Here is a 25,493-nt window from a genome sequence, read left to right on the forward strand (position 1 = left end):
GCTTACAGGTGCAGATAACCCGCTGAACAACGTTAGTGATGGGGATCACTGATTACAATTATTACCCGCGAACAATGATTTCCCAGTAAGTGCAGGTCAACCGCAGTTCCGGAATTAGGCCTAACCGTCATTCCTGAAAAAATGAAAAACTTACGTGTGCAAACCACAGGTGCTGTAGCTTGCTTAACAGCTCGCCAGCCGTTCTCACGCCCAGTATGGATTACACGTGATTGCACAAAGGTGAGAAAGGGTACCGTATCCCCAGATAACATGTATGGATAGCGTACACATTCAAAATATATGTCTTTACATCAGGAGGCAGGCTCAGACGGTGTTAGGCCCAGTATGGATTGCACGTGATTGCACAAAGGTTAGAAAGGGTACCGTTTCCCCGGATAACATGTATGGATAGCGTACACATTCAAAATATATGTCTCAGGAGGCAGGCTCAGACGGTGTTAGGCCCAGTATTGATTGCACGTGATTGCACAAAGGTTAGAAAGGGTACCGTATCCCCGGATAACATGTATGGATAGCGTACACATTCAAAATATATGTCTCAGGAGGCAGGCTCAGACGGTGTTAGGCCCAGTATGGATTGCACGTGATTGCACAAAGGTTATAAAGGGTACCGTATCCCCAGATAACATGTATGGATAGCGTACACATTCAAAATATATGTCTCAGGAGGCAGGCTCAGACGGTGTTAGGCCCAGTATGGATTGCACGTGATTGCACAAAGGTTAGAAAGGGTACCGTATCCCCGGATAACATGTATGGATAGCGTACACATTCAAAATATATGTCTCAGGAGGCAGGCTCAGACGGTGTTAGGCCCAGTATGGATTGCATGTGATTGCACAAAGGTTAGAAAGGGTACCGTATCCCCAGATAACATGTATGGATAGCGTACACATTCAAAATATATGTCTATACATCAGGAGGCAGGCTCAGACGGTGTTAGGCCCAGAATGGATTGCACGTGATTGCACAAAGGTTAGAAAGGGTACCGTTTCCCCGGATAACATGTATGGATAGCGTACACATTCAAAATATATGTCTCAGGAGGCAGGCTCAGACGGTGTTAGGCCCAGTATGGATTGCACGTGATTGCACAAAGGTTAGAAAGGGTACCGTATCCCCGGATAACATGTATGGATAGCGTACACATTCAAAATATATGTCTCAGGAGACAGGCTCAGACGGTGTTAGGCCCAGTATGGATTGCATGTGATTGCACAAAGGTTAGAAAGGGTACCGTATCCCCAGATAACATGTATGGATAGCGTACACATTCAAAATATATGTCTCAGGAGGCAGGCTCAGACGGTGTTAGGCCCAGTATGGATTGCACGTGATTGCACAAAGGTTAGAAAGGGTACCGTATCCCCGGATAACATGTATGGATAGCGTACACATTCAAAATATATGTCTCAGGAGGCAGGCTCAGACGGTGTTAGGCCCAGTATGGATTGCACGTGATTGCACAAAGGTTAGAAAGGGTACCGTTTCCCCGGATAACATGTATGGATAGCGTACACATTCAAAATATATGTCTCAGGAGGCAGGCTCAGACGGTGTTAGGCCCAGTATGGATTGCACGTGATTGCACAAAGGTTAGAAAGGGTACCGTTTCCCCGGATAACATGTATGGATAGCGTACACATTCAAAATATATGTCTATACATCAGGAGGCAGGCTCAGACGGTGTCAGGCACAGTATGGATTTGACGGCCCAGACTACACAGCGGAGGAGCAGGGAGAGGTAAAGATTGCAAATGCTGGGGCCCTGCCCAAGCAAGGGGGGCCCACTCGTGAGCGTCGGTACTGACACTGGGCCCCTCATAGTACGGCGGTGTGTCTGACGGCGGGTGTGCACCACCACCGTCAGAGACACTTGATTGCACTATGAAGGACCCTGTACCAGTGCCCGCGCCCAAGAGTCGGCCTACCCACCTGTCCAGGGCAACGGCACTCGCACGGTGTCGTGCGCTAGGTGGTGACCCCGGCCATGGGGGGGGAGGCAGCACAGTTAGGGAGTTTTAGAAAGTGGCATATGTTGATGTTGGACATTCAGCTGATGCAAAAGGTGAAATAGGTCAAGTCCCAGGAAGAGGTGGACCAAAGCAAGCCATTTTTCTGTCACCCTATGTGTCATCAGAGGAAGGTGGGACAAAATCCTTGGAAACCCATGCGTGGTTCATTTTAATGAAGGTTAGATCATCCACATTTTGGGTTGACAGACGGGTCCTTTTTTCTGTCAGGATTGATCCAGCTGCACTGAAGACTCTTTCCGATAGCACACTTGCAGCTGGGCAAGCGAGCTCCTGTAAGGCATATTGTGCCAATTCAGGCCAGGTGTCCAGTTTAGCGGCCCAATAGTCAAAGGGGAATGACCTGTGTGGGAGAACATCGATATGGGAGGAAAAGTAGTTTGTAACCATAGTTGACAACTGCTGTCTCCTGTCACTTTCCATCGATGCAGTATTACCAGTTGTGTGAGCGGTACTTGAAAAATCAGTCCACAACATTGTCATGAAACCCCTGTCTCCAACGCCACTTCTGCTGTGTGCACCACGAACACCTCTGCCAAGCTGCCCCCGGCCCATACGGCTCGTGTGAGAACCATCACCGCTGCTGTGTGCTGGGAATGCCTCAAGCAACCGATTTACCAGAGTTGCTTGTTTATTAGCCAATATTAGGTCAAGGTTCTCCTGTGGCATGATGTTTTGTAATTTGCCTTTATAGCGTGGTTCCAGGATGCTGGCCAACCAGTAGTCGTCATCGTTCATCATTTTGGCAATGCGTGGGTCCCTTTTTAGGATCTGCAAGGCATAATCTGACATGTGGGCCAATGTTCCCGGTGTCAATGATGCACTGCGAGTGCTGGTTGGAGGAGCACTTTCTGGCAAATCCACATCCCTCCAGTCACGCACAAACCCTGTACCAGACCTTGCCACGCCAACATTTTCACTTGCCCCACGAGATGCATCCTCCTCCCCTAAGTAATCATCCCCATCATCCTCCTCCTCCTCCTCTTCTTCCTCCACCTCGTCCAGGAGAGGTCCCTGAGCAGACAATGGCTGAATGTCATCAAGGATTCCCTCCTCCTCTTCCTCCTCATCAACATTGGCTGCAGACGCCTGCTCCTTAAGGTGCGTCAAAGTTTGCATGAGCAGACGCATAAGTGGGATGCTCATGCTTAGGATGGCGTCGTCTGCGCTTACCAGCCGTGTGCATTCCTCAAAACACTGAAGGACTTTACAGAGGTCTTTCAGCTTCGACCACTGCACACCTGTCAACTCCATGTCTGCTCTCAAAGTGCCTGGCCGTGTATCTTCCCATGAATGCATTATGGCCTGCCTCTGCTCGCACAGCCGCTCCACCATGTGCAGGGTGGAGTTCCACATTGTTGCAATGTCGATAATGAGGCGGTGGTTGGGAAGGTGGAGCAATCGCTGCAGCTTCTGCATACGAACGGAGTGTACAGGCGACCGGCGGATGTGCGCGCACAGTCTTCGCACCTTCTGGAGCAGGGCTGTTAACTCCGGATAATTTTTGAGGAAGCACTGCACCACCAGGTTCAAGGTGTGAGCCAAGCAAGGTATATGGCTGAGTTTTGAAAGGGCTATGGCTGCCACAAAATTACGGCCGTTATCACTAACTACCTTGCCTGCCTCAAGATGTACACTGCCCAGCCATGACTCAGTTTGTCGCTTCAAGTACTCGGCCAGCACCTCGGCGGTGTGTCTGTTGCCCAAACACATCATCTGCAACACAGCCTGCTGACGCTTTCCACTAGCTGCTCGATAGGGGGACACATCGTGGGCAACAGTGGCAGCTGCAGATGGAGTGCTCGTACGACTGCGCTCTGTGGATGAGCTTTCGCTTCTGGAGGAGGAGGAGGAGGGTCGAACGCCTACAGCCAACTGTTTCCTATACCGTGGGCTAGGCAGCACTGTCCCACCACCGCTGTCCCCTGTGGACCCTGCATCCACCACATTAACCCAGTGCGCAGTGATGGACACGTAACGGACCTGGCCATGCCGACTGGACCATGCATCAGTTGTGAGGTGCACCTTTCCGCTCACTGACTGCTTGAGTGCATGGACAATGCGGTCTTTCACATGATGGTGGAGGGCTGGGATGGCTTTGCGAGAGAAGAAGTGGCGACTGGGTAGGTCATAGCGTGGTACTGCATAGGCCATGAGTTCGCGGAAAGCTGTGCTTTCCACCAACCGAAAGGGCATCATCTCAAACGAGATTAGTTTGGCAATGTGGGCGTTCAAACCCAGTGTACGCGGATGAGAGACTGAGTACTTTCTTGACCTACTCATAGTGTCTGGGAGGGTGAGCTGGACTTGAGAGCTGCATATGGTGGAAGTAGCGGTGGACAGGGTGGACTGAGAGAGGGTTGATGATGGTGATGGAGTTGGTGTTCTTTCTGATGGCCTAGAATCAGTCTTTCGTTGATCTAACAGTGGGATTCCCTGACTGCTGTGGCCTTGCAACGACACCTCAACATTTGCTGCTGTGCTAACCGGTGGGCTTACAGTGGGGGAAACAATGTAGTGTTGCTGACTACCTTCGTTGTGATCAGTTGCACATGTGGCACTTGAGGTTTGGTGTTGTGTCCACGCTTGCAAGTGCATGCTGGTTAAATGTCTAAGCATGCAACTGGTATTCAAATTTTTCAGATTTTTCCCTCGGCTAAAGGTCTTTGCGCACTTCTTACAGATAACCTTGGCCTGATCAAGAGGATTTTGTTCAAAAAAGTACCACACTGCACTCTTCCTACTTTGGCAGACATTTTGCGGCCTAGCACGCTGTGAACTTTTGACCCTCTGGACAAGCTGTCCAGCAACTCTTTTGATGTTTGGAACCTGTCTTTGGAGTGCTCCGGGCCTGCCAGATAACAGCTGTTGCGATGTCGATGTCTGCTGTGGATGCTCCTCATCTGAGCTATTGGAAGCAGCACCCTCTTCCCCCAATGGATGCCAATCTGGGTCAACAACTGGGTCATCCATCACCTCCTCTTCTATGTCATGTGCACCTTCCTCTGTGTCACCGTGTATGGTGGTAATGTGTGCGGGAAGGGGCACCTGAGTCTCATCAGGGTCAGAATCTGGCTCTGTACACTGAGAGGACAATGTAGTGCTCTGAGTGAATGTACCAGCAGAATCATCCATCAGCGGCTGTGCATCAGTGCACTCCATGTCAGATTCATCTTGGCCTGGGTAATTCACCATTTCACTTGATAATCCAGGCATGGTATGTGAAAACAGCTCCATGGAGTAATCAGTAGTATGGCCTGCGTCATCCTTCAATCTTGGTTGGGGTGAAGGACACAAGGAAAGGTGTGGTTCATGAACATGAGCCTCGAATGACGACTCAGTGCTTTTACTTTTTACAACTGAAGAAGAGGAGGCGATAGAGCTGGAGGCTGAGTCAGCAATGTAAGACAAAACTTTTTCCTGATGCTCTGGCTTTAAAAGCGGTTTGCCAACTCCTAGAAAACTAAGCGTTCGAGGCCTTATGTAGCCAGACGATGACGCAGGCTCAACACCTCCTGCATTCGGTCCTATTTTGCTCTTGCCACTACCATCAGATCCACCACCAACACCATCGTTACCAGCTGCCAACCCCCGCCCAATTCCACGGCCTCTTCCACCAGCCTTCCTCATTTTTGGTAGAAATGTAGACAAAATCCAACAAACTATATAGTAATGTAAAACAAGGTACAAGGTGTCTATAGGACAGGGGAGATTTTGAATTTCTGCAGACACTTGTGGACACTGGACACTTTTGGATTGTGTGAGGCCCACTGATATCTGAGCGCTATGTGACAGGCTCGATGGCACAGCTGTGACCAAAGTGACTAGAGGATAAGGGAGATTTTGAATTTCTGCAGACACTTGTGGACACTGGACACTTTTGGATTGTGTGAGGCCCAATGAATATCTGAGCGCTATGTGACAGGCTCGATGGCACAGCTGTGACCAAAGTGACTAGAGGATAAGGGAGATTTTGAATCTCTGCACACACTTTTGGACACTGGACACTTTTGGATTGTGTGAGGCCCAATGAATATCTGAGCGCTATGTGACAGGCTCGATGGCACAGCTGTGACCAAAGTGACTAGAGGATAAGGGAGATTTTGAATCGCTGCACACACTTTTGGACAGTGGACACTTTTGGATTGTGTGAGGCCCAATGAATATCTGAGCGCTATGTGACAGGCTCGATGGCACAGCTGTGACCAAAGTGACTAGAGGATAAGGGAGATTTTGAATCTCTGCACACACTTTTGGACACTGGACACTTTTGGATTGTGTGAGGCCCAATGAATATCTGAGCGCTATGTGACAGGCTCGATGGCACAGCTGTGACCAAAGTGACTAGAGGATAAGGGAGATTTTGAATATGTGCACACACTTTTGGACACTGGACACTTTTGGATTGTGTGAGGCACAATGAATATCTGAGCGCTATGTGACAGGCTCGATGGCACAGCTGTGTCCAAAGTGACTAGAGGATAAGGGAGATTTTGAATCTCTGCACACACTTTTGGACAGTGGACACTTTTGGATTGTGTGAGGCCCAATGAATATCTGAGCGCTATGTGACAGGCTCGATGGCACAGCTGTGACCAAAGTGACTAGAGAATAAGGGAGATTTTGAATCTCTGCACACACTTTTGGACACTGGACACTTTTGGATTGTGTGAGGCCCAATAAATATCTGAGCGCTATGTGACAGGCTCGATGGCAGAGCTGTGACCAAAGTGACTAGGGGATAAGGGAGATTTTGAATCTCTGCACACACTTTTGGACACTGGACACTTTTGGATTGTGTGAGGCCCACTGATATCTGAGCGCTATGTCACAGGCTCGATGGCACAGCTGTGACAAAAGTGACTAGAGGATAAGGGAGATTGGATTGCTTTTAAAAAAGCAGTTTGCAGAGCAGTGGGTAAACAGCAATGCCAGCCTGTCAGGAAGCCTTAAAAGGTAGCCCAACAACCAACACCACTGATACACCACAATATAGCCTCCCCTTGCACTGCACACACAGTGACTGGTGTGTTGTGCAGCCCAAATTGCTAGCAGCAGAAGCTGTTTTTTTTTCTTCTCAGCAGGACAAAAAAAAAAAAATTGGGATTGCTTTTAAAAAAGCAGTTTGCGGAGCAGTGGGTAAACAGCAATGCAGGAATGTCAGGAAGCCTTAGAAGGCAGCCCAACAACCCACACCACTGATACACCACTATATAGCCTCCCCTTGCACTGCACACACAGTGACTGGGGTGTTGTGCAGGCCAAATCGCTAGCAGCAGAAGCAGTTTTTTTCTCTTCTTCCCTGCCTAACGCTCTCCCTACAGAATCAGCAGCAACCTCTCCCTTTACTGAGATCGGCAGAAGTAAGATGGCGGTCGACGTGCACGCCCTTTTATACCCCCTGTGACGCCCACCAAAGCAAGCCAATCACTTGCATGCCCTTCTGAAAGATGGTGGTGACCCCTGCCTATGTCATCACGTTGCCCACAGTGTCCGTGGATCCTGATTGGCTGAAAAAGAGCGCAAAACAAACTTTTGTAACGCGACTTTGGCGAGTAAGTCGCCGACCTCGTGGCCGACCTCATCCTAGGGTCGGGTTTCGTTTCATGAAACCCGACTTTGCCAAAAGTCGGCGACTTTTGAAATTTTTCGACCCGTTTCGCTCAACTCTAACACCGACCCAATAATGAAGATGAGCTGATGTCCGCTATCAAAGTAACCTGGATTTCCATATCACCTCAGCAGTGCCACAGGTGTGGGGTGTGCAGCAATATTATTCAGCCCCTTTACTTTCAGTGCAGCAAACTCACTCCAGAAGTTCATTGTGGATCTCTGAATGATCCAATGTTGTCCCAAATGACTAATGATGGTAAATATAATCCACATGTGTGTAATCAAGTCTCCGTATAAATGCACCTGCTCTCTGATAGTCTCAGGGCTCTGTTTGAAGCACAGAGAGCATCATGAAGACCATGGAACACAACAGGCAGGTCCGTGATACTGTTGTGGAGAAGTTTAAAGCTGGATTTGGATACAAAATGATTTCGAAAACATCTCAAGGAGCACTGTGCAAGCGATCCTATTGAAATGGAAGGAGTATCATACCACTGCAAATCTACCAAGACCCGGCCGACCCTCCAAACTTTCATCTCAAACAAGGAGAAGACTGATCAGAGATGCAGCCAAGCGGCCCAAGATCACTCTGGATGAACTGCAGAGATCTACAGCTGAGGTGGGACAGTCTGTCCATAGGACAACAATCAGTCGGGCACTGCACAAATCTAGCCTTTATGGAAGAGTGGCAAGAAGAAAGCCATTTCTCAAAGATATCCATAAAAAGTGTCATTTAAAGTTTGCCACCTGGGAGACAGACCAAACATGTGGGAAAAGGTGCTCTGGTCAGATGAAACCAAAATCAAATTTTTTGGCAACAATGACAAACGATATGTTTGGCGTAAAGGCAACACAGATCATCACCCTGAAAACACCATCCCCACTGTCAAACATGGTGGTGACAGCATCATGGTTTTGAGCTGCTTTTCTTCAGCAGGGACAGGGAAGATGGTTAAAATTGATGGAAGATGGATGGAGCCAAATACAGGACCATTCTTGAAGAAAACCTGTTGGAGTCTGCAAAAGACCTGAGACTGGGACGGAGATTTGTCTTCCAGCAAGACTATGATCCCAAGCATAAAGCAAAATCTACAATGAAATGGTACACAAATAAATATCCAGGTGTCAGAATGGCCAAGTCAATGTCCAGACCAGAATCCAATCGAGTATCCGTGGAAAGAGCTTAAAACTGCTGTTCACAAGCAATCTCCATCAAACCTCACTGAGCTCGAGCTGTTTGCCAAGGAAGAATGGGCAAGAATTTCTGTCTCTCGATGTACAAAACTGATAAAGATATACCGCAAGCATCTTGCAGCTGTAATCGCAGCAAAAGGTGGCGCAACAAAGTATTAAGTTAAAGGGGCCGAATAATATTGCACACCCCACTTTTCAGTTTTTGAATTTCCACAAAAATTTAAAATGACCAATAAATTTCATTCAACTTCACAATTATGTTCCACTTGTTGTTGATTCTTCACCAAAAATTTCCTTTTGGTATCTTTATGTTTAAAGCATGATATGTGGGAAAAGGTTGAAAAGTTCCAGGAAGCCGAAAACATTCACAATGCACTGTACATTTCAGTAGGCCAACATTTCAAATTTTAGCATCATTTTTCAAGCTGGTGTTATAAAGTATTCTAATTTACTGAGATAATGACTTTTGGGTTTTCATTGGCTGTAAGTCATAATCATCAATATTAACAGAAATAAACACTTGAAATAGATCACTCTGTAATGATATACTCTATATAATATGAGTTTCATCTTTTGTATTGAAGAACCGAAATAAATTAACGTTTTGATGATATTGTAATTTTGTGAGAAGCACCTGTAGGATAACAATGAACATACATATAGGGGACATTTTCATGAATAATTTCCACTCCAAAGGTTTTTATTCCAGTTGATTAGCACCCCATCTATTCAGCAATAAAGAGGGTAGAGGTAACAGTCACAGGTGTATCTCTTGTGCCTCTGAAGATGCAGAGGCCTCTCTGTTAAACAAGAAGACATCAGAATTGCAAATGGCATATTGCAGTTTGGGACTTGATTTGCATAGAAATACATGTGCAATTATATTTCTACTTCATATTTTAGCAGGGAGTCTTATTAATTAGTTTCATATCGATATGTACAGTATTTTAGTTTTATTTTACTGTATTATTTTGTGCACTAAAATAATCAGAATCCTTTAGTATTGCTGGGTGGACATGAACACTAAAACAAAGTCCCATCTCTTCCAATAACATAAAATTGCCTCATTATCCATAAATAAGGGTTTCTTGAGATAAGAAGTTTCGAAACTTCACTTGATAAATGTTCTTCCAATCTGTTTCTGACAAAGTGAAAACATAAGATAACCTCTCCTCCCAGCACTACAAATTATTGGAAGAAAACAGCAAAGCAGCATTTCTTTTATTTTCTGAATCTCAGAATCTAAGAAAATGTAATAATGCTTTTCTGGTGCCCCCAATAGCTACACTGCAGCATTTTATCTCCAAACTTAGAAGACATTTTTTCTGGAAATGATTTAGTGGAGAATAGGAATAAGACATTAAATGAAGACATAAGCATTATGTAAACATTGAAATGTATTATAGACTGCACACACACATGTATGATTAGCTGGTACAATTTGAAACAATGTGTTGTTCAAAGAGAAGTCACAGTCACTCTAGGTATTTCTTTTAAAAATATCTCAATTAACAGCTAACATTGCCTGTGCCAATAATATTATATTACTGTATATGCATGACAGCCATTCATTTTCAGTTATACCAAACACAATTACCAAATTAATTCCAATTATGGACTATGGAAGTATACAGACCCACTGTTAGGTGCCGGGATTCTCCCTCTGCACAAGGTAGATCCCAAGCCTTATCTCCCTCTGCGGTCCCCGATTCAACTTTGACCGCATTTTGCTCAGACTCGTGCTGTGCGCTTTGTTACTGCTAGCTCCCCAGCTTCAGCAATAGTAACTAGCAATAGGTAGCGGACAGACGTTCCTGAAGCTAAGTCAGGGAATCACCCTAATGGGCATGCTCGTGAGGTGGCGACCTCTCATTGGTGGTCAGTCGTCAGCTGCTCCGGTGATGTGGCTGTCTCGGATAGGTCCACGAGCAAGGTCCTGTCCGACTGGACTTTAGCTCAATCTATAAAAGGGTCTTTGGGATGCCTGGCGGAGCGCTAAGATCATTTGCCGGTGTGTGTGTGTGGGTGGAGACTGCCACTCTGCTGGCCTGTGTGAAATGTCTAGTTTTACCTAGAGAGACAGGTTTTTCCTTGGCTTGGCCTAGCGTCTGTCTCTTCCGCGTGTGCTGTTAGCACGGGCTGATTACAGGGTACAGTCAAACCCACGTGCTTAACCCTTTTGTTTTGAGAATAGCACACACTTCTTTTGGTGCCGCTCGGCAGTTAGCTGAGCTTGGTACTCTTATTTTTGTGCCACTCATTGGAGCCGAATTAGTTAGTTATATTTCTGTTGCCACTCGGCGGTTAGCTGAGCTGGTATTCCTCGGCCAGTGCTCACCCCTCAGAGAAGCTATCAGAGGAGGGTAATCTGCACTCAGTCCACACAGGGTGAAGTATAACCTCGTGTGTTTTTGGTGATCACTCGCCACAGTGCTCTGCCATTACTCACTAGCAACAGGTTAACATCTCTGCACGGTGGACCCCAGCTTGTGATCACACTAAATAAAGTAACCAATAAAGTATGATCTGCCAACCCTAACACCCACATTCTTAGGTTTTAGTTTAAGCACCTTATATTTGCATTTGTTTTAGGCTCTGATTTTACCTAAAGTTTTGTTCAAATTCATTACAAAATCTGCCATTATTTTCTTATATGCAAACCAAATTTGCTTGTCAACAAACCAAACATCAGGAGAAAATTCATTGGTTTGCCCTCCTGTAGTAGAGTTGAGCAAATGTCCCATTCGTTTTGGGCAGATTCACTAAGTTCATGATGGAAAGGGGATTTGATTCAAATCAAGTAATGAGTTTGCTGGGAAGGAATTAAAAATAATAAATTCTTATCTTTACCTCTCCTCTGTCCCCCCCCCCCCCCCAATTGTCCCACCACCATTCTCAATCTGATCCCTTTACTTATTCTTCTCTTCTGGCAGGCAACTCTGAGAAGAAAACCGAAAAAACAAAACATGGAAAGCTGAGAGATATCCAGACAAGGAAAATATAGTCAAAAGATATATCTTTATTCGATAAAATAACAGAAAATGACAAAAAAGTGGCGCAATAAAAGTTGTGCACATACCAAGATACATAAATGCTTTAGTGTAAAAGGAAGATATAAAAGAGAGTATTTTTATATACACTACCGTTCAAAAGTTTAGGGTCACTTAGAAATTTCCTTATTTTTAAAAAAAGCACAGTTTTTTTCCAATGAATCTAATATTAAATGATTCAGAAATAAACTCTAAACATTGTTAATGTGGTAAATTACTACTCTACCTGCAAACATCTAGTTTGCATTGCAATATCTTCATAGGTGTATAGAAGCCCATTTCCAACAACCATCACTCCAGTGTTCTTATGGTACTTTGCATTTGTTAACTGTGTAAGAAGGCTAATGGATGGTTAGAATACCCTTGAAAACTCTTGTGCAAGTATGTTGGCACAGCTGAAAACAGTTTGGCTGATAAGAGAAATTATAAACCTGAGCTTCCTTTGAGCTAGTTCAGAATCTGGAGTATTACATTTGTTGATTCCATTAAACTCTCACAATGGCCAGAAAAAGAGAACATTCATGTGAAACTCGACAGTCTATTCTTGTTCTTAGAAATAAAAGCTATTCCATGCGAGAAATTGCCAAGAAACTGAAGATTTCATACAATAGTGTGTACTACTCCCTTCAGAGGAGAGCACAAACAGCTTCTCCAGAGTAGAAAGAGAAGCGTGAAACCCCGCTGCACAACTTAGCAACAAGACAAGTACATTAGAGCTTTTTCACCCTGATTTTTATTGGTGCCCCGGCGCCGCGTCGGCTATCCCTTATTGACTTTACTATCTTCCATATAAACAAATTAGTCTCACAAACAAGAGACTTGAGTGTACTAAAATATAGGGATTAGATGGACTATTGACCAATAACTTGAGATGAGCGACTTTGCCTTTTTTAGGGTCTAGTCAGGGTTTCATGAAACCCGACTTTCTCAAAACTCGAGTCAAACCAAATCAGCCGACTATAGTGAAAAGTCGGGGTCCGACTGAAACGCGAAACCCAATGCAAGTCACTGGGGAAGCAAAGTCGTCAGGGAGTGGAGGACAGTAAACACACCTACAGTGCCCATTTCAATACCAACAACATCAACTTTTATTACTTAAGCTTGGCAACCCTAATTTACTTAATAATAATAGTTACGCAATGATAACTGGGGGCTATTTGGCTAAAGTTGTGGGGGGGTAGGGCTGGCTCCAGGTTTTCGTGTGGCCCGGGCCAAAGAGTGTCAGTGTGCCCCTTTAACATATACCACAATTTATGGTGCTCCAATACGGCAGAGAAATATTGGTATGGTACAATGAAAAATACTTCACTTCTTACATGACATGACTGATATCTATTTTAAATTCTCCAATAGCTCAAAAAACGGACAGTATATTACTCCATACAGTATTTTGGCCACCACATAGTGTGCCATACAGAATAATGAGCGCCATATATTTCTTCATACGGAATAATTGGTCCCATATAATGTTCCATACAGTATATGACGAGCTCCACATAATGCTACAGTATATGTTGGTCCCCATGGATGATGCTCCACTGTCTTATGGGCCCAAATAATGCTCCATATGTAATGGGCCCCATTTCTAATGCTCCAGGGTAAAATGTGCCCCATAAATGCTGCTCCAGTGTTTGATGTCCCCCATTTGGAATGCTCCAGTATATGATGGGCCTCATGGATGATGCTCCAGTGTATGATGGGCCCAAATAATGCACAATATATAGTCTTCCCCATTTAGATTGTTCCAGTATATGATGGGCCCCATGGATGATGCTCCAGTGTCTTATGGGCCCAAATAGTGCCCCATATATAATGGGCCCCATTTCTAATGCTCCAGTGTATAATGGGCCCCATAAATGCTGCTCAAGTGTCTGATGTCCCCCATTTGGAATGCTCCAGTATATGATGGGCCAAATGGATGATGCTCCAGTCTATGATCGGCCCCATATCTCATTCTCCAGTGTATAGTGCTCCCCAAAAATTGCTCCCAATCTTTAAAAAAGTTAAATACCTCTCCTCGCTGGGCTCTGCTCTACTCTGGACTCCTCAGCATCTTCCAGCTCTCTGCACATGGACTGTTTAGGCAGCGGGCATGCAGACGTGATGTCATTGCGCTCTCCGACCTGAATGTCACTGTCAGGAAATGTGGAAGACATCACAGCGGTGGAGCAGGTAGAGGTAAGTATTGCAAATGCTGTGGCCATGAGCCAGCAGGGGGGCCACTCGAGCGCAACGGCACTGGCACAGGGCCCCTCATAGTACACCGGTGTGTCTGACTGCGAGTGGGCCCTCCCACCGGCAGAGACACTTTTGCATAGTATGAGGGGCCCTGTGCCAGTGCTGTCGCCCACGAGTATGCCCCCACCTGCTCAGGGAACCGGCACTTTCATCTGCACCTTCCTCTGTGTCACTGTGTAAGGTGGTATAGTATGCGGGAAGGGGCACCTGAGTTTCATCAGAGTCAGATTCTGGCTCTGCAGAGCGCGAGGGGAATGTAGTGTTGTGGGTGAATGTACCAACAGAATCATATAGAAGCGGCTGTGAATCAGTGCACTCCATCTCTGATTTATGTTGGACTGGGGAATTCAGAATTTGACTTGATAACCCAGGTATGGTATGTGAAAAGAGCTCCATGGAATAATCTCAAGTGTGGGCTGCCGCATCCTTCACTTTTGGTGGGGGTGAAGGACGCAAGGAAAGGTTTTGTTCCTGACCAGAAGTGTTGTGAACTCATTTTCTGCTCCACCAGTTGAGAGTTCTCCTTCCGTTCTCCCTCTGGTGGTGACAGGAGGTAGTGAGGTTGGTTTAATTGGTAGTGATCTGCCACCTGATGAGGAGGATAATGATTGGATCTCTGGAGTATCAGACTGGATATAAGACAGCCGACACCCTATCCTGGTGCTGGTGATTCAGTCTGCTTCTCAGGTCTTGGACTTCAGCTCTGTTCCAGTCTTCTCAAGTTAAGTTTGTTTTTGCTATTGTTCACACTTGCTCTTGTTGGTCAATTCAGTATTTTGTGGTCAGCCAGCCCCTGCTGGGGTTGTGTTGAATTTCCACTCCTATTTATCTGTATTTGCCTTTTTGTCCCTTATTAGATTGGCCTCTTTTTGCTCTGTCTCAGAATATTTCAGAGTGCTGATATAGTGGGAGAAGTCTAGTGACTTCAGGGTTAATTTTGCTATCAGAAGTGTTGGACATTATTTTGGTAGGGTCTTTGGCAGATCGCAGACAGTGTCTTTCCTTTCATGTCCTTTCTAGTTAGTCGGGCCCCATCGTTTGCTCAGCCTATTTTTCTGCCTTTGTTGTGTTTTCATCTTGTTTCACCATCAATACATGTGGGGGGCTGTCTTTCCTTTGGGGTCTGCTCTGGGGCAGTTCGTTTTCCTCTTTTCCTGCTTTAGGCTTATGTAGCTCTCCGGTTGTGACAAGGCGTCTAGGATCATCGTAGGTACGCTCCACGACTGCTGCTAGTTGTGTGTTAAGATCAGGGATCTGCAATCTGCATAGTTACCAACCTCTCTGGTTTTCTGAGACTTGGTTTGTGTTGTTTTTTCCTCCTTGGTGACCCATTCATAACACAGAAGCCTGCACTGACGACTCTGTGCTTGCAGTATTTGTAACTTCAGAAGAGGAGGCAATAGAGCTGGAGGCTGTTTCGGCAATGTAAGCCAAAACCTGTTCCCGATGCTCTGGCTTTAAAAGCGGTTTACCTACTCCCAGAAAAGGGAACTTTAAAGGCCTTCTTGTGCCAGACGATGACGCAGGCTCAACACCTCCTGCCTTAGCTGCTATTGTGCTTGTGCCAAAACCAGCAGATGCACCACCACCACCACCATCAGTACCAGCTGCACCCCCACACCCATGTCGGCATCCTATTCCACCATACTTCCTCATGTTTGGGAAAAAGTAACAAAAATACCAGCAGAGATATGGTACTGTATGAGGAGCGTAATGCTGTGTAAGGTATATGGAAAAATTTAAATCTCTGCATATATTTCACTACTCACAGACGCTCTCCCAGTATGTATTTGACCATAATCCAACCAGCAGATATACGGTACTCAATCAGAAGTGTACAGCTGTATACGTTTTTATTGAAACTGTCAATCTGTCAGAGACACCGCACTACACTTGCTCATAGAGCCAGTGCACGTGTCCTGAGTACAGAAGCAGTGCTAAGAGTTACCTGGGGAGCAGGGCAGCAGAGGTGACAAAGCGTGCTACAAGCTAATAGTGTCAGGGTCCAGTCAGCGCTGGAAAGTAAAGAGGCACGGGACCTGCGGACACTGAAAATGAGCAAGCTTGCACAGGACCTATGGTCATGTGACTGCAAGTGGGCGGGGCTTAGCGTCAGAGAAGCCAGAGAACTCAGATTATGGCAAAGCAGAAGTCATGCACAGTACAGACAAGCGAGGTACAGGAGGGATAAACAGATGGGAGGTCAGACAAAGCAAAAGGTCATACACAAGATATCAGTACAGTACCAGGGAGGAGACAGAGCGGATAATCAGGGCCAAGCAGAGATCAAAACCAAACAGACATAGGAGGTACCAGGCAGAATCCAAAGCGATATCCAGGGAACAGACCGAGTCATACACAGAGAATCAAGTAACCAGAACACAGCACTAACACACTCAGGGGTCACCACACAAAGCCAATGGTGAAAGTATAACTGACAGGGATGGGAGCGTCCTGAGGCTATAAGAAGCCTCCCCCAGAACCAGGGAGATGCCACAATCATAGCCCCAGGTATGCAGGTAAGCCTGCACCGGGATCACAACCTTTAACCCCAGAAATGCCAGTCATCAGCACTGGTTCCAGACATTAACCCCACGTGTGCGAGTCAAACCCGCACTGAGATCATGACACAATCTCTGTATATTTGTTTCCGAAGTCACACACAGACGCTCTGGCAGTATGTATTTGACTGTAATGCAACCAGCAGATATACGGTACTGTAAGAGAAGCGGACAGCTCTATACGGTGTATTGAAAAATGGAAATGTCCGTATATGTATTTACGGAGTCTCACACACACACGATGACTCTGTATAGATGTGACCGTAAAGCGAACAGCAGATATACAATACTGTTAGAGAAACGGACAGCTCTATATGATGTATGCAAAAATGGAAATGTCCGTCTATGTATTTACAGACTCACACACACACGCGCTGTCTCTGTATAGATTGGACCGTAATCCAAACAGCAGATATACGATACTGTTTGAGAAGCGGACAGCTGTATATGGTGTATGTATGGAAAATTTTAAATCTCCATCTATTTTTTTACGGAGTCAAACATAGATAGCGTGTATTTGTCCGTGATACCAGCCGGTACACAGTAGTGTGTGAGGAGCGTACAGCTCTATATGGTGCAAGTATGGAAAAATGAAAGTCTGCGTCTATTTTTTCCCTAGTCACACACAGACGCTGTCTATGCATAGATTTGACCGTAATCAAACAGCAGATATAGGATACTGTTTGACAAGCGGACAGCTCTATATGGTATATGCATGGAAAATTTTAATTCTCCATCTATTTTTTAACAGTCACACACACATGCTGTCTCTATATAGATTTGACCGTTTTCAAACAGCAGATATACGATATTGTTTGACAAGTGGACAACTCTATATGCTGTATGTATGGAAAATTTTAAATCTCTGTCTATTTTTTTACGGAGTCACACACACACACACACATGCTATCTCTGTATAGATTTGACCGTAATTAAACAGCAGATATAGGATACTGTTTGCAAGCGGACAGCTCTATACGGTGTATTGAAAAATTGAAATTTCCGTATATGTATTTACGGAGCCTCACACACACATGCTGTCTCTGTATAGATTTGACCGCAATACAAATAGCAGATATACAATACTGTTTGATAAGTGGACAGCTCTATACAGTGTATGTATGGAAAAATGAAAATCTCCGTCTATCTTTTTATGAAGTCACACACAGATAGCATGTATTTGTCCGTTATACCAGCCAGTACATGGTAGTGTGTGAGGAGCGTACACCTCTATACGGTGTGTGAAAAAATGAACGCTCGCTAACTGTGCAGAAAAAAGGAATACAAGTATTTTTGCTTTGAAAAAAGCAGTCTGCACAGCAGTGTGCACACACCAGTGCAGCTATCAGGGAGCCTTATAAGGCAGCCTAATAACCACCAGCGCTGCTGCACACAAAAGTGTGAAAAAATGAACGCTCGGCAACTGTGAAGACAAAAGGAATTAAATTTTTTTTTGCTTTGAAAAAAGCAGTCTGCACAGCAGTGTGCAAACATCAATGCAGCTATCAGGTAGCCTTATAAGGCAGCCTAATAACCAACAGAGATGCTGCACACAAAAATATCCTCCCCTGTCACTGCACACTAACTGTTGTGTTGTACAGTGAAAATCGCTATCAGCAGAAGCACAGGTTTTTTTTTCCTGCCTAAACACTCTCCCTATTGAGAACGAGCAGCAGCAACCTCTCCCTATGCTAAGATCAGCAGAAGTAAGATGGCGGTCAGCGTTCAGGGCTTTTATAGCCACTGTGACGCCACACAAAGCAGCCAATCACTGCAATGCCCTTCTCTAAGATAGTGGTGGCCGCTGCCCATGTCATCGCGTCGCCCACAGTGTGCGTCCTTGATTATTGTCTGAGAAAAGGCTCTGGAAGCATTATGGGAAATGCGACTTTGGCCGACCTCACGCTATGGTCGGGTTTCGATCAGCGAAACCCGACTTTAGCGAAAGTCGGCGACTTTTGAATTTGACCGACCCGTTTTGCTCAACTCTACCAATAACCTCCTAAATCTCATAGGCAGCTATTTGAGGGATATCAAATGTATAAAGGCTCTCAAACCCTTAAGGAGAAGAGCATATGTGACACAGCAATAAATCTCTTATCAAAAAAATCACTTAAATAGGACCTACCTAAAGGCTCATTCACACGTCAGTATTTTGCATCAGTGTTTGTGTGCCAAAGCCAGGAATGGAACTTACTGAGAAAATATATTATTGAAAGACTGACTCCTGCTCTTTGTTTTGGAGACACTCCTGGATTTGGCATACAAATACTGATGAAATACTGATGTGTGAATGAGGCCTAACAGAGTGAAGTAGACCAAAATGTCCTCAAAAGCTAGATATCATGCCGCGATGCAAAGAAATTCTGGAACAAATAAGAAACAAATTAATTGACATATTAGTCTGGAAAAGGTTGTAAAACCATCTCTCAAGCTTTGAGACTTCAGCGAACCACAGTTAGAGCCATTATCCACCAATTGCAAAAGCATGGAGCAGTGGTGAACCTTCCCTGGAGTGGTCAGCAGATCAAAATTACCCCAAAGGAACAGCAATGACTCAGCCAAGAGATCACAATAGACCCCACAACACTTGCCTCAGTTAAGGTCAGTGCTCATGACTCCATCATAAGAGACTGGGCTAAAATTGCCTATATGGCAGAGTTCCAAGACAAAAACTACTGCTAAATAGTGTTGAGCTTTCCGATACCGCAAGTATCGGGTATCGGCCGATATTAGCTGTATCGGAATTCTGATCCTGACTTCCGATACTTTTTTCGTATCGGATACCGGAATCGGAAGTTCCCATAAAGCTATCAGCCTGCTCGATTTGATTCAGCCAATGGGAATCCTCAGAAGTGTGGGCACATCCTGTTAGGCATGTTAACTATTGGCATGGCTGTGATTGGCTGCTGAAATGACGTCATCATGATGCGCGGTCTGTGCGCATCATGATGCGCGGTCTGTGCCAACTGTGGGGGGTCTGTGCCGACTGCCGGTGGTCTGTTCGGGCCTCTCGGGGGTCTGTGCCGACTGCCGGGTGCCTGTGCCGGCTGCCGGTGGTCTGTGCGGGCCTGCCGGGGGTCTGTACGGGCCTGCCGGGGGGCCTGTGCCGGCTGCCTGTGGTCTGTGCGGGCCTGCCGGGGGGCTTGTGTGTGTGCAGGCATCGATGCCTGCTACACTGACAGTGATTGACACATTAGCCAATGATGGGACAGTAGTAGTCCCATCATCCGGCTAATGTGTTGAATGTAAAAAAAAACAAACATACTACATACATACAACATACATATATACTACATACATGCTACATACATGCTACATACATACTACATATATATATATACTACATACATACATACTACATACATACTACATACATCATACATATATGCTACATACATACTACATACATGCTACATACATACTACATACATACTACATACATACAACATACATATACACTACATACAGTACATACTACATACAAGCTACATACATACTACATATATACATACTACATACATACTATATACATACTACATACATACTACATACATACAACATACATACATACTACATACATGCTACCTACATGCTACATATATACATACTACATACATACTATATATATACTACATACATACTAAATACATACTACATATATACTACATTCATACAACATACATATATACTACATACATACTACATACATGCTACATACAACATACATACATACTACATACATACTACATACATGCTACATACATACTACATATATACATACTACATACATACTATATACATACTACATACATACGTACAACATACATACATACATACTATATACATACTACATTCATGCTACATACATACTACATATATACATACTACATACATACTACATTCATACAACATACATATATACTACATACATACTGCATACATACTACATATATACAACATTCATACAACATACATACATACATGCTACATATATATAACAAACATATATACTACATACTACATACATGCTACATATATACTACATTCATACAACATACATATATACTACATACTACATATATACTACATACAACATACATACATACTACATACTACATACATGCTTCATATATACTACATTCATACAACATACATATATACTACATACATGCTACATATATACTACATTCATACAACATACATACATACTACATACATGCTTCATATATACTACATTCATACAACATACATACTGCATACAACATACATACATAGTACATGCATACTACATACATACTACATACATGCTACATATATACTACATTCATACAACATACATACATACATACTACATACATGCTACATATATACTACATTCATACATACATACTACATACATGCTACATATATACTACATTCATGCAACATACATATATACTACATACATGCTACATATATACTACATTCATGCAACATACATACATACTACATACATGCTACATACATACTACATACATACAACATGCTATTACATACAACATACATACATACTACATACTGCATACATACAACATACATACATTCATACAATGCATACATACTACATACATACTACATACAATACAATCATACAGTCACACAATACATACATAGACATACAGTACATATAACACAGAGTACATACTCACCAATACTTGTCACATTGTTCCCTGAAGCCAGTGTCATCTAAGGAAAAATATGAAAATAACAAACAAGCCATATGCTCCCTGATCCACAGAAATCCACGAGTGAGTGTCTCACGCCGATCTTCCGTGGAGAGCAGCAGCATCAGCTGCATGCTGTATGTAGTATGTATGTAGTATGTATGTATGTAGTATGTATGTAGTATGTTTTTTTTTTTTTTACATTCAACAAATTAGCCGGATGATGGGACTACTACTGTCCCATCATTGGCTAATATGTCAATCACTGTCAGTGTAGCAGGCATCGCCCGATGGGACTTGTAGTCCCATCGGACGATGCCTGCACACACACAAGACCCCCGTCAGGCCCGTACAGACCACCGACAGCCAGCACAGGCCCCCGAGAGGCCCATACAGACCACCGGCAGCCGGCACAGGCCCCCGGCAGGCCGGCACAGGCCCCCGAGAGGCCCATACAGACTACCGGCAGCAAGCACAGGCCCCCGGCAGGCCGGCACAGGCCCCCGAGAGGCCCACACAGACCACCGACAGCCGTCACAGGCCCCTGGCAGGCCGGCACAGGCCCCTGAGAGGCCCATACAGACCACCGGCAGCCGGCACAGGCCCCCAGCAGGCCGGCACAGGCCCCCGAGAGGCCCATACAGACCACCGGCAACCGGCACAAGCCCCCGACAGGCCGGCACATGCCCCCGAGAGGCCCATACAGACCACCGACAGCCGCACATGCCCCCGACAGGCCGTCACAGGCCCCCGAGAGGCCCGTACAGACCAACGAGAGGCCCATACAGACCCCGCCCGCACACACAGACATGCAGAGTGTCCGTCCACGCACCGCCCACACTCTTCCCCCCCTCCCGAACAGGCTGTACAAGGCAAGAGAGGGTTTTTTTCAATTCTGATATTTCTGTCCCATTGACTTGAATGGGACTTCCGGGATCGGATTCGGCGATACCCGATACTTTTTTTTAGATCGGCCGATCTATTCCGATCCGATATTTTTCAGTATCGGCTGGTATCGCTCAACACTACTGCTGAACAATAAGAACATAAAAGCTCATCTCAGTTTTACCAGAAAACATCTTAAGGATCCTCAAGACTTTTAGGAGAATACTCTGTAGACTCGTGAGACAAAAGTTGAACTTTTTGGAAAGTATATCTCCCATTACTTCTGGCAGAGAAGTAACAGCATTTCAGAAAAGGAACATCATACCAACAGTAAGGGTATGTGCACACGCTGTGGATTCTGCTGCGGATCCACAGTGGATTTGGCCCTGTGGATCCGCAGCAGTTTCTGCTGCGTTGTACTGTACCATTAAAATGAATGAAAGACAAAAAACACAATCCGCAGCAAGCCAATTCTTTGTGCGGAATCCGAAACGGTTTCACACCTTCAACATTATAGAGGTGTGAAACCGAAGGCTAATCCGCAGATAAACTGCAGGTCGTTTGACCTGCGGATTTACCTGTGGATTTTGCAAAATCCGTGCGGAAAAATCCACAGATCAATCTGCAGCGTGTGCATATAGCCTAACATATGGTGGTGGTAATGTGATGGTCTGTGGCTGTTTTGCTACTTCAGGATCTGGAAGACTTGTTGTGGTAAATGGAACCATGAATTATGCTGTCTAGCAAAAAATCCTGAATGAGAATGTACAGCCATCTGTTCGTGACATCAAGCTGAAGCACACTTGGGTTATGCAACAGGACAATAGACTTAATAGGTTTTAATAGGTTTAGATTTCTTTTTCCCTTAATAGTAAAGACCTTCATTTAAAAACTGCATTTTGTGTTTATTTGTGTTATCTTTGTCTAAAATTTACATTTGTTTGGTGATCTGAAACATTTACAGTACATACACATAGATACACATACTTATACTGTATGTACATAACCACATATACCGTACATATATACACATACATAAACAGATACACACACATACGCAGACACAAACACACACAGATAGACACATATACATATACTGTACATACACACACACACATATATACAGCTACAACACAAATACTAATCAATGACATCAGGTGTTCAAATGAACCTTGGAGGAGGTCAGCCATATAGTTCAGAGATTAGCAGGAGAGGGCTGCAGAACCAACTGTGGGGAATGGTGACACAGCAAAGAGAACTGATATCAGCCCCCTGCTGCGGCCCTGCTGTCCTGTGCGGTGAATCTTCCTCCCCCACCCTCTACTCTGTGGGGAGATGCTGCTGGGAATGGAACAGGGCAGAAGACCCATCACAGGTTTTGCTCTTCCTCCACTGTAGTGTCCTCTGTTAGCTGTGCGGCCCAGGCTCCTGATTACAGGTGAACACTCACGATTGGGACATGCTATGCAGTAGAACAGAGATGGCAGCCAGAGAGCGCTCTCATCATTCCGATGGGGAAAGCGTACATTGGCCAGCGTCTCTGCCTACATGACACGCCCCTTTTTGAAAGCAGATAGATTCTTATCCAATTCTATAAAGGTTCCCTGCAGAGATCCTGCAGTGCAAGCAAAAAAATATCAAATTTAATCCAACAACATGCATATAATTTTCAAAAAACATAGCATGGTTTGCCTGCCCAATAGCAAATCAGCAAAATATTCTAAAAAACTAGCTATACATAGATAGAGAAGGTGACTTAGCATGAGTTGGAAACACCCTGACACGTTTCCCTGTTGTCATTGTTCATCAGGAGATAGCATGGATATTCAAGATGCCGGATGCCATGATAATAGCTGACATAGCCCGACAGTCAATATGAGCGGACTTAAATAACCCTCATTGAATCCTCGTGCCATTATAGGCCCCACCCACCCAATGGCTGGCGGGAATAGTACCCGGTCAAAAGACAAACCACGCTCCATAGCATATAATGTATTATAATCTGTCATTTACCGCCAGCATGCATTCCACGAGAATGATCATCACGTGAGTCCTATGCGTTCCAAACTGCTTCTGCACAGTGTAGTGTGCGCTACATCACGTGGGATGCATAGCTTCTGATTCCGGACATACAGTATAATATACACCTGATGCATTCCACTTGTTGGAACGCACCCCATAACTTCCGGTATCACCACACATCATTAGACAGGTACCGCTAAACTTTATATTAATGCTGATTCATAATAGATGTGGCACATAATTACATTATCTCTATCCAAGTGATAATAATAAAGAACTCATAATAATTTAATAATTTAAAAAATATAGAGTTTGATAGCCACAACATAAATTACTATGACATGCAAAGTGGAGCGTAGAATACCAATTAGTAATTAATATAGATGTATCATAAACCAAGAATGTAACTAAATATCGACCCTCAATGTGGATCATGTTTTACACATGTATGGATATGAAATTTAAATGGCATAATCCAGGAAAATGGGGCCCTAACCAAAAAAGGTCAATTAGCAGACAACAAAAACACTTCACTAATATATAGGCATAATCAAGTAAAGCATGCATAGCAGAGAAATTCGTTTAACCCCTTAGAGGAAAGCGATTGTAGTCTGTATATCCACTCTGCCTCTCGTCTCTGTATGGTCAATAAGTTTAATGTGTCAAATAACCCTTGGTGTGCTTGGTTTTAACGTAACTTTATTCTTTCATGAGTTATTTACAAGTTTCTCTTTGTTTACAGCCATTGACATGTCGCAGAGGTTAACTTGTGAGGAGCAGATAGAAATTGTGTTGATGTCTGGTGAATGCAGTACCCGGATCATTGCTGCAGATTTCAATGCAAGACACCCTACACAAGAAAACTGTCACCATTCCAATTTTATTTAGGTGCATCTATATAAATGGCCCACCCAAAAAAGTTTACCTCATCACTGAATATAATGTTCTGTGTAAACTGAGGGTCCTGTCACAATTTTTGTTTTGCCCATTCTGCAAATTCATTACGCCGATCTGGGGCACCAACCATTCCCATTCTATTTAGGTGTATCCATATAAATGGCCCACCCTGTAGTTATATGGTAAATAAACACACAGTCAAAATAAAGTCCTTTATTTGAAATAATTACACAGACTCCTTTATTGAATCTAAATTAATATACTTACTGAACG

The sequence above is a fragment of the Dendrobates tinctorius genome, unplaced genomic scaffold, assembly GCF_039654945.1.
Source record: "Dendrobates tinctorius isolate UK_male_01 unplaced genomic scaffold, ASM3965494v1 ptg000292l, whole genome shotgun sequence".
Classification (NCBI taxonomy): domain Eukaryota; kingdom Metazoa; phylum Chordata; class Amphibia; order Anura; family Dendrobatidae; genus Dendrobates; species Dendrobates tinctorius.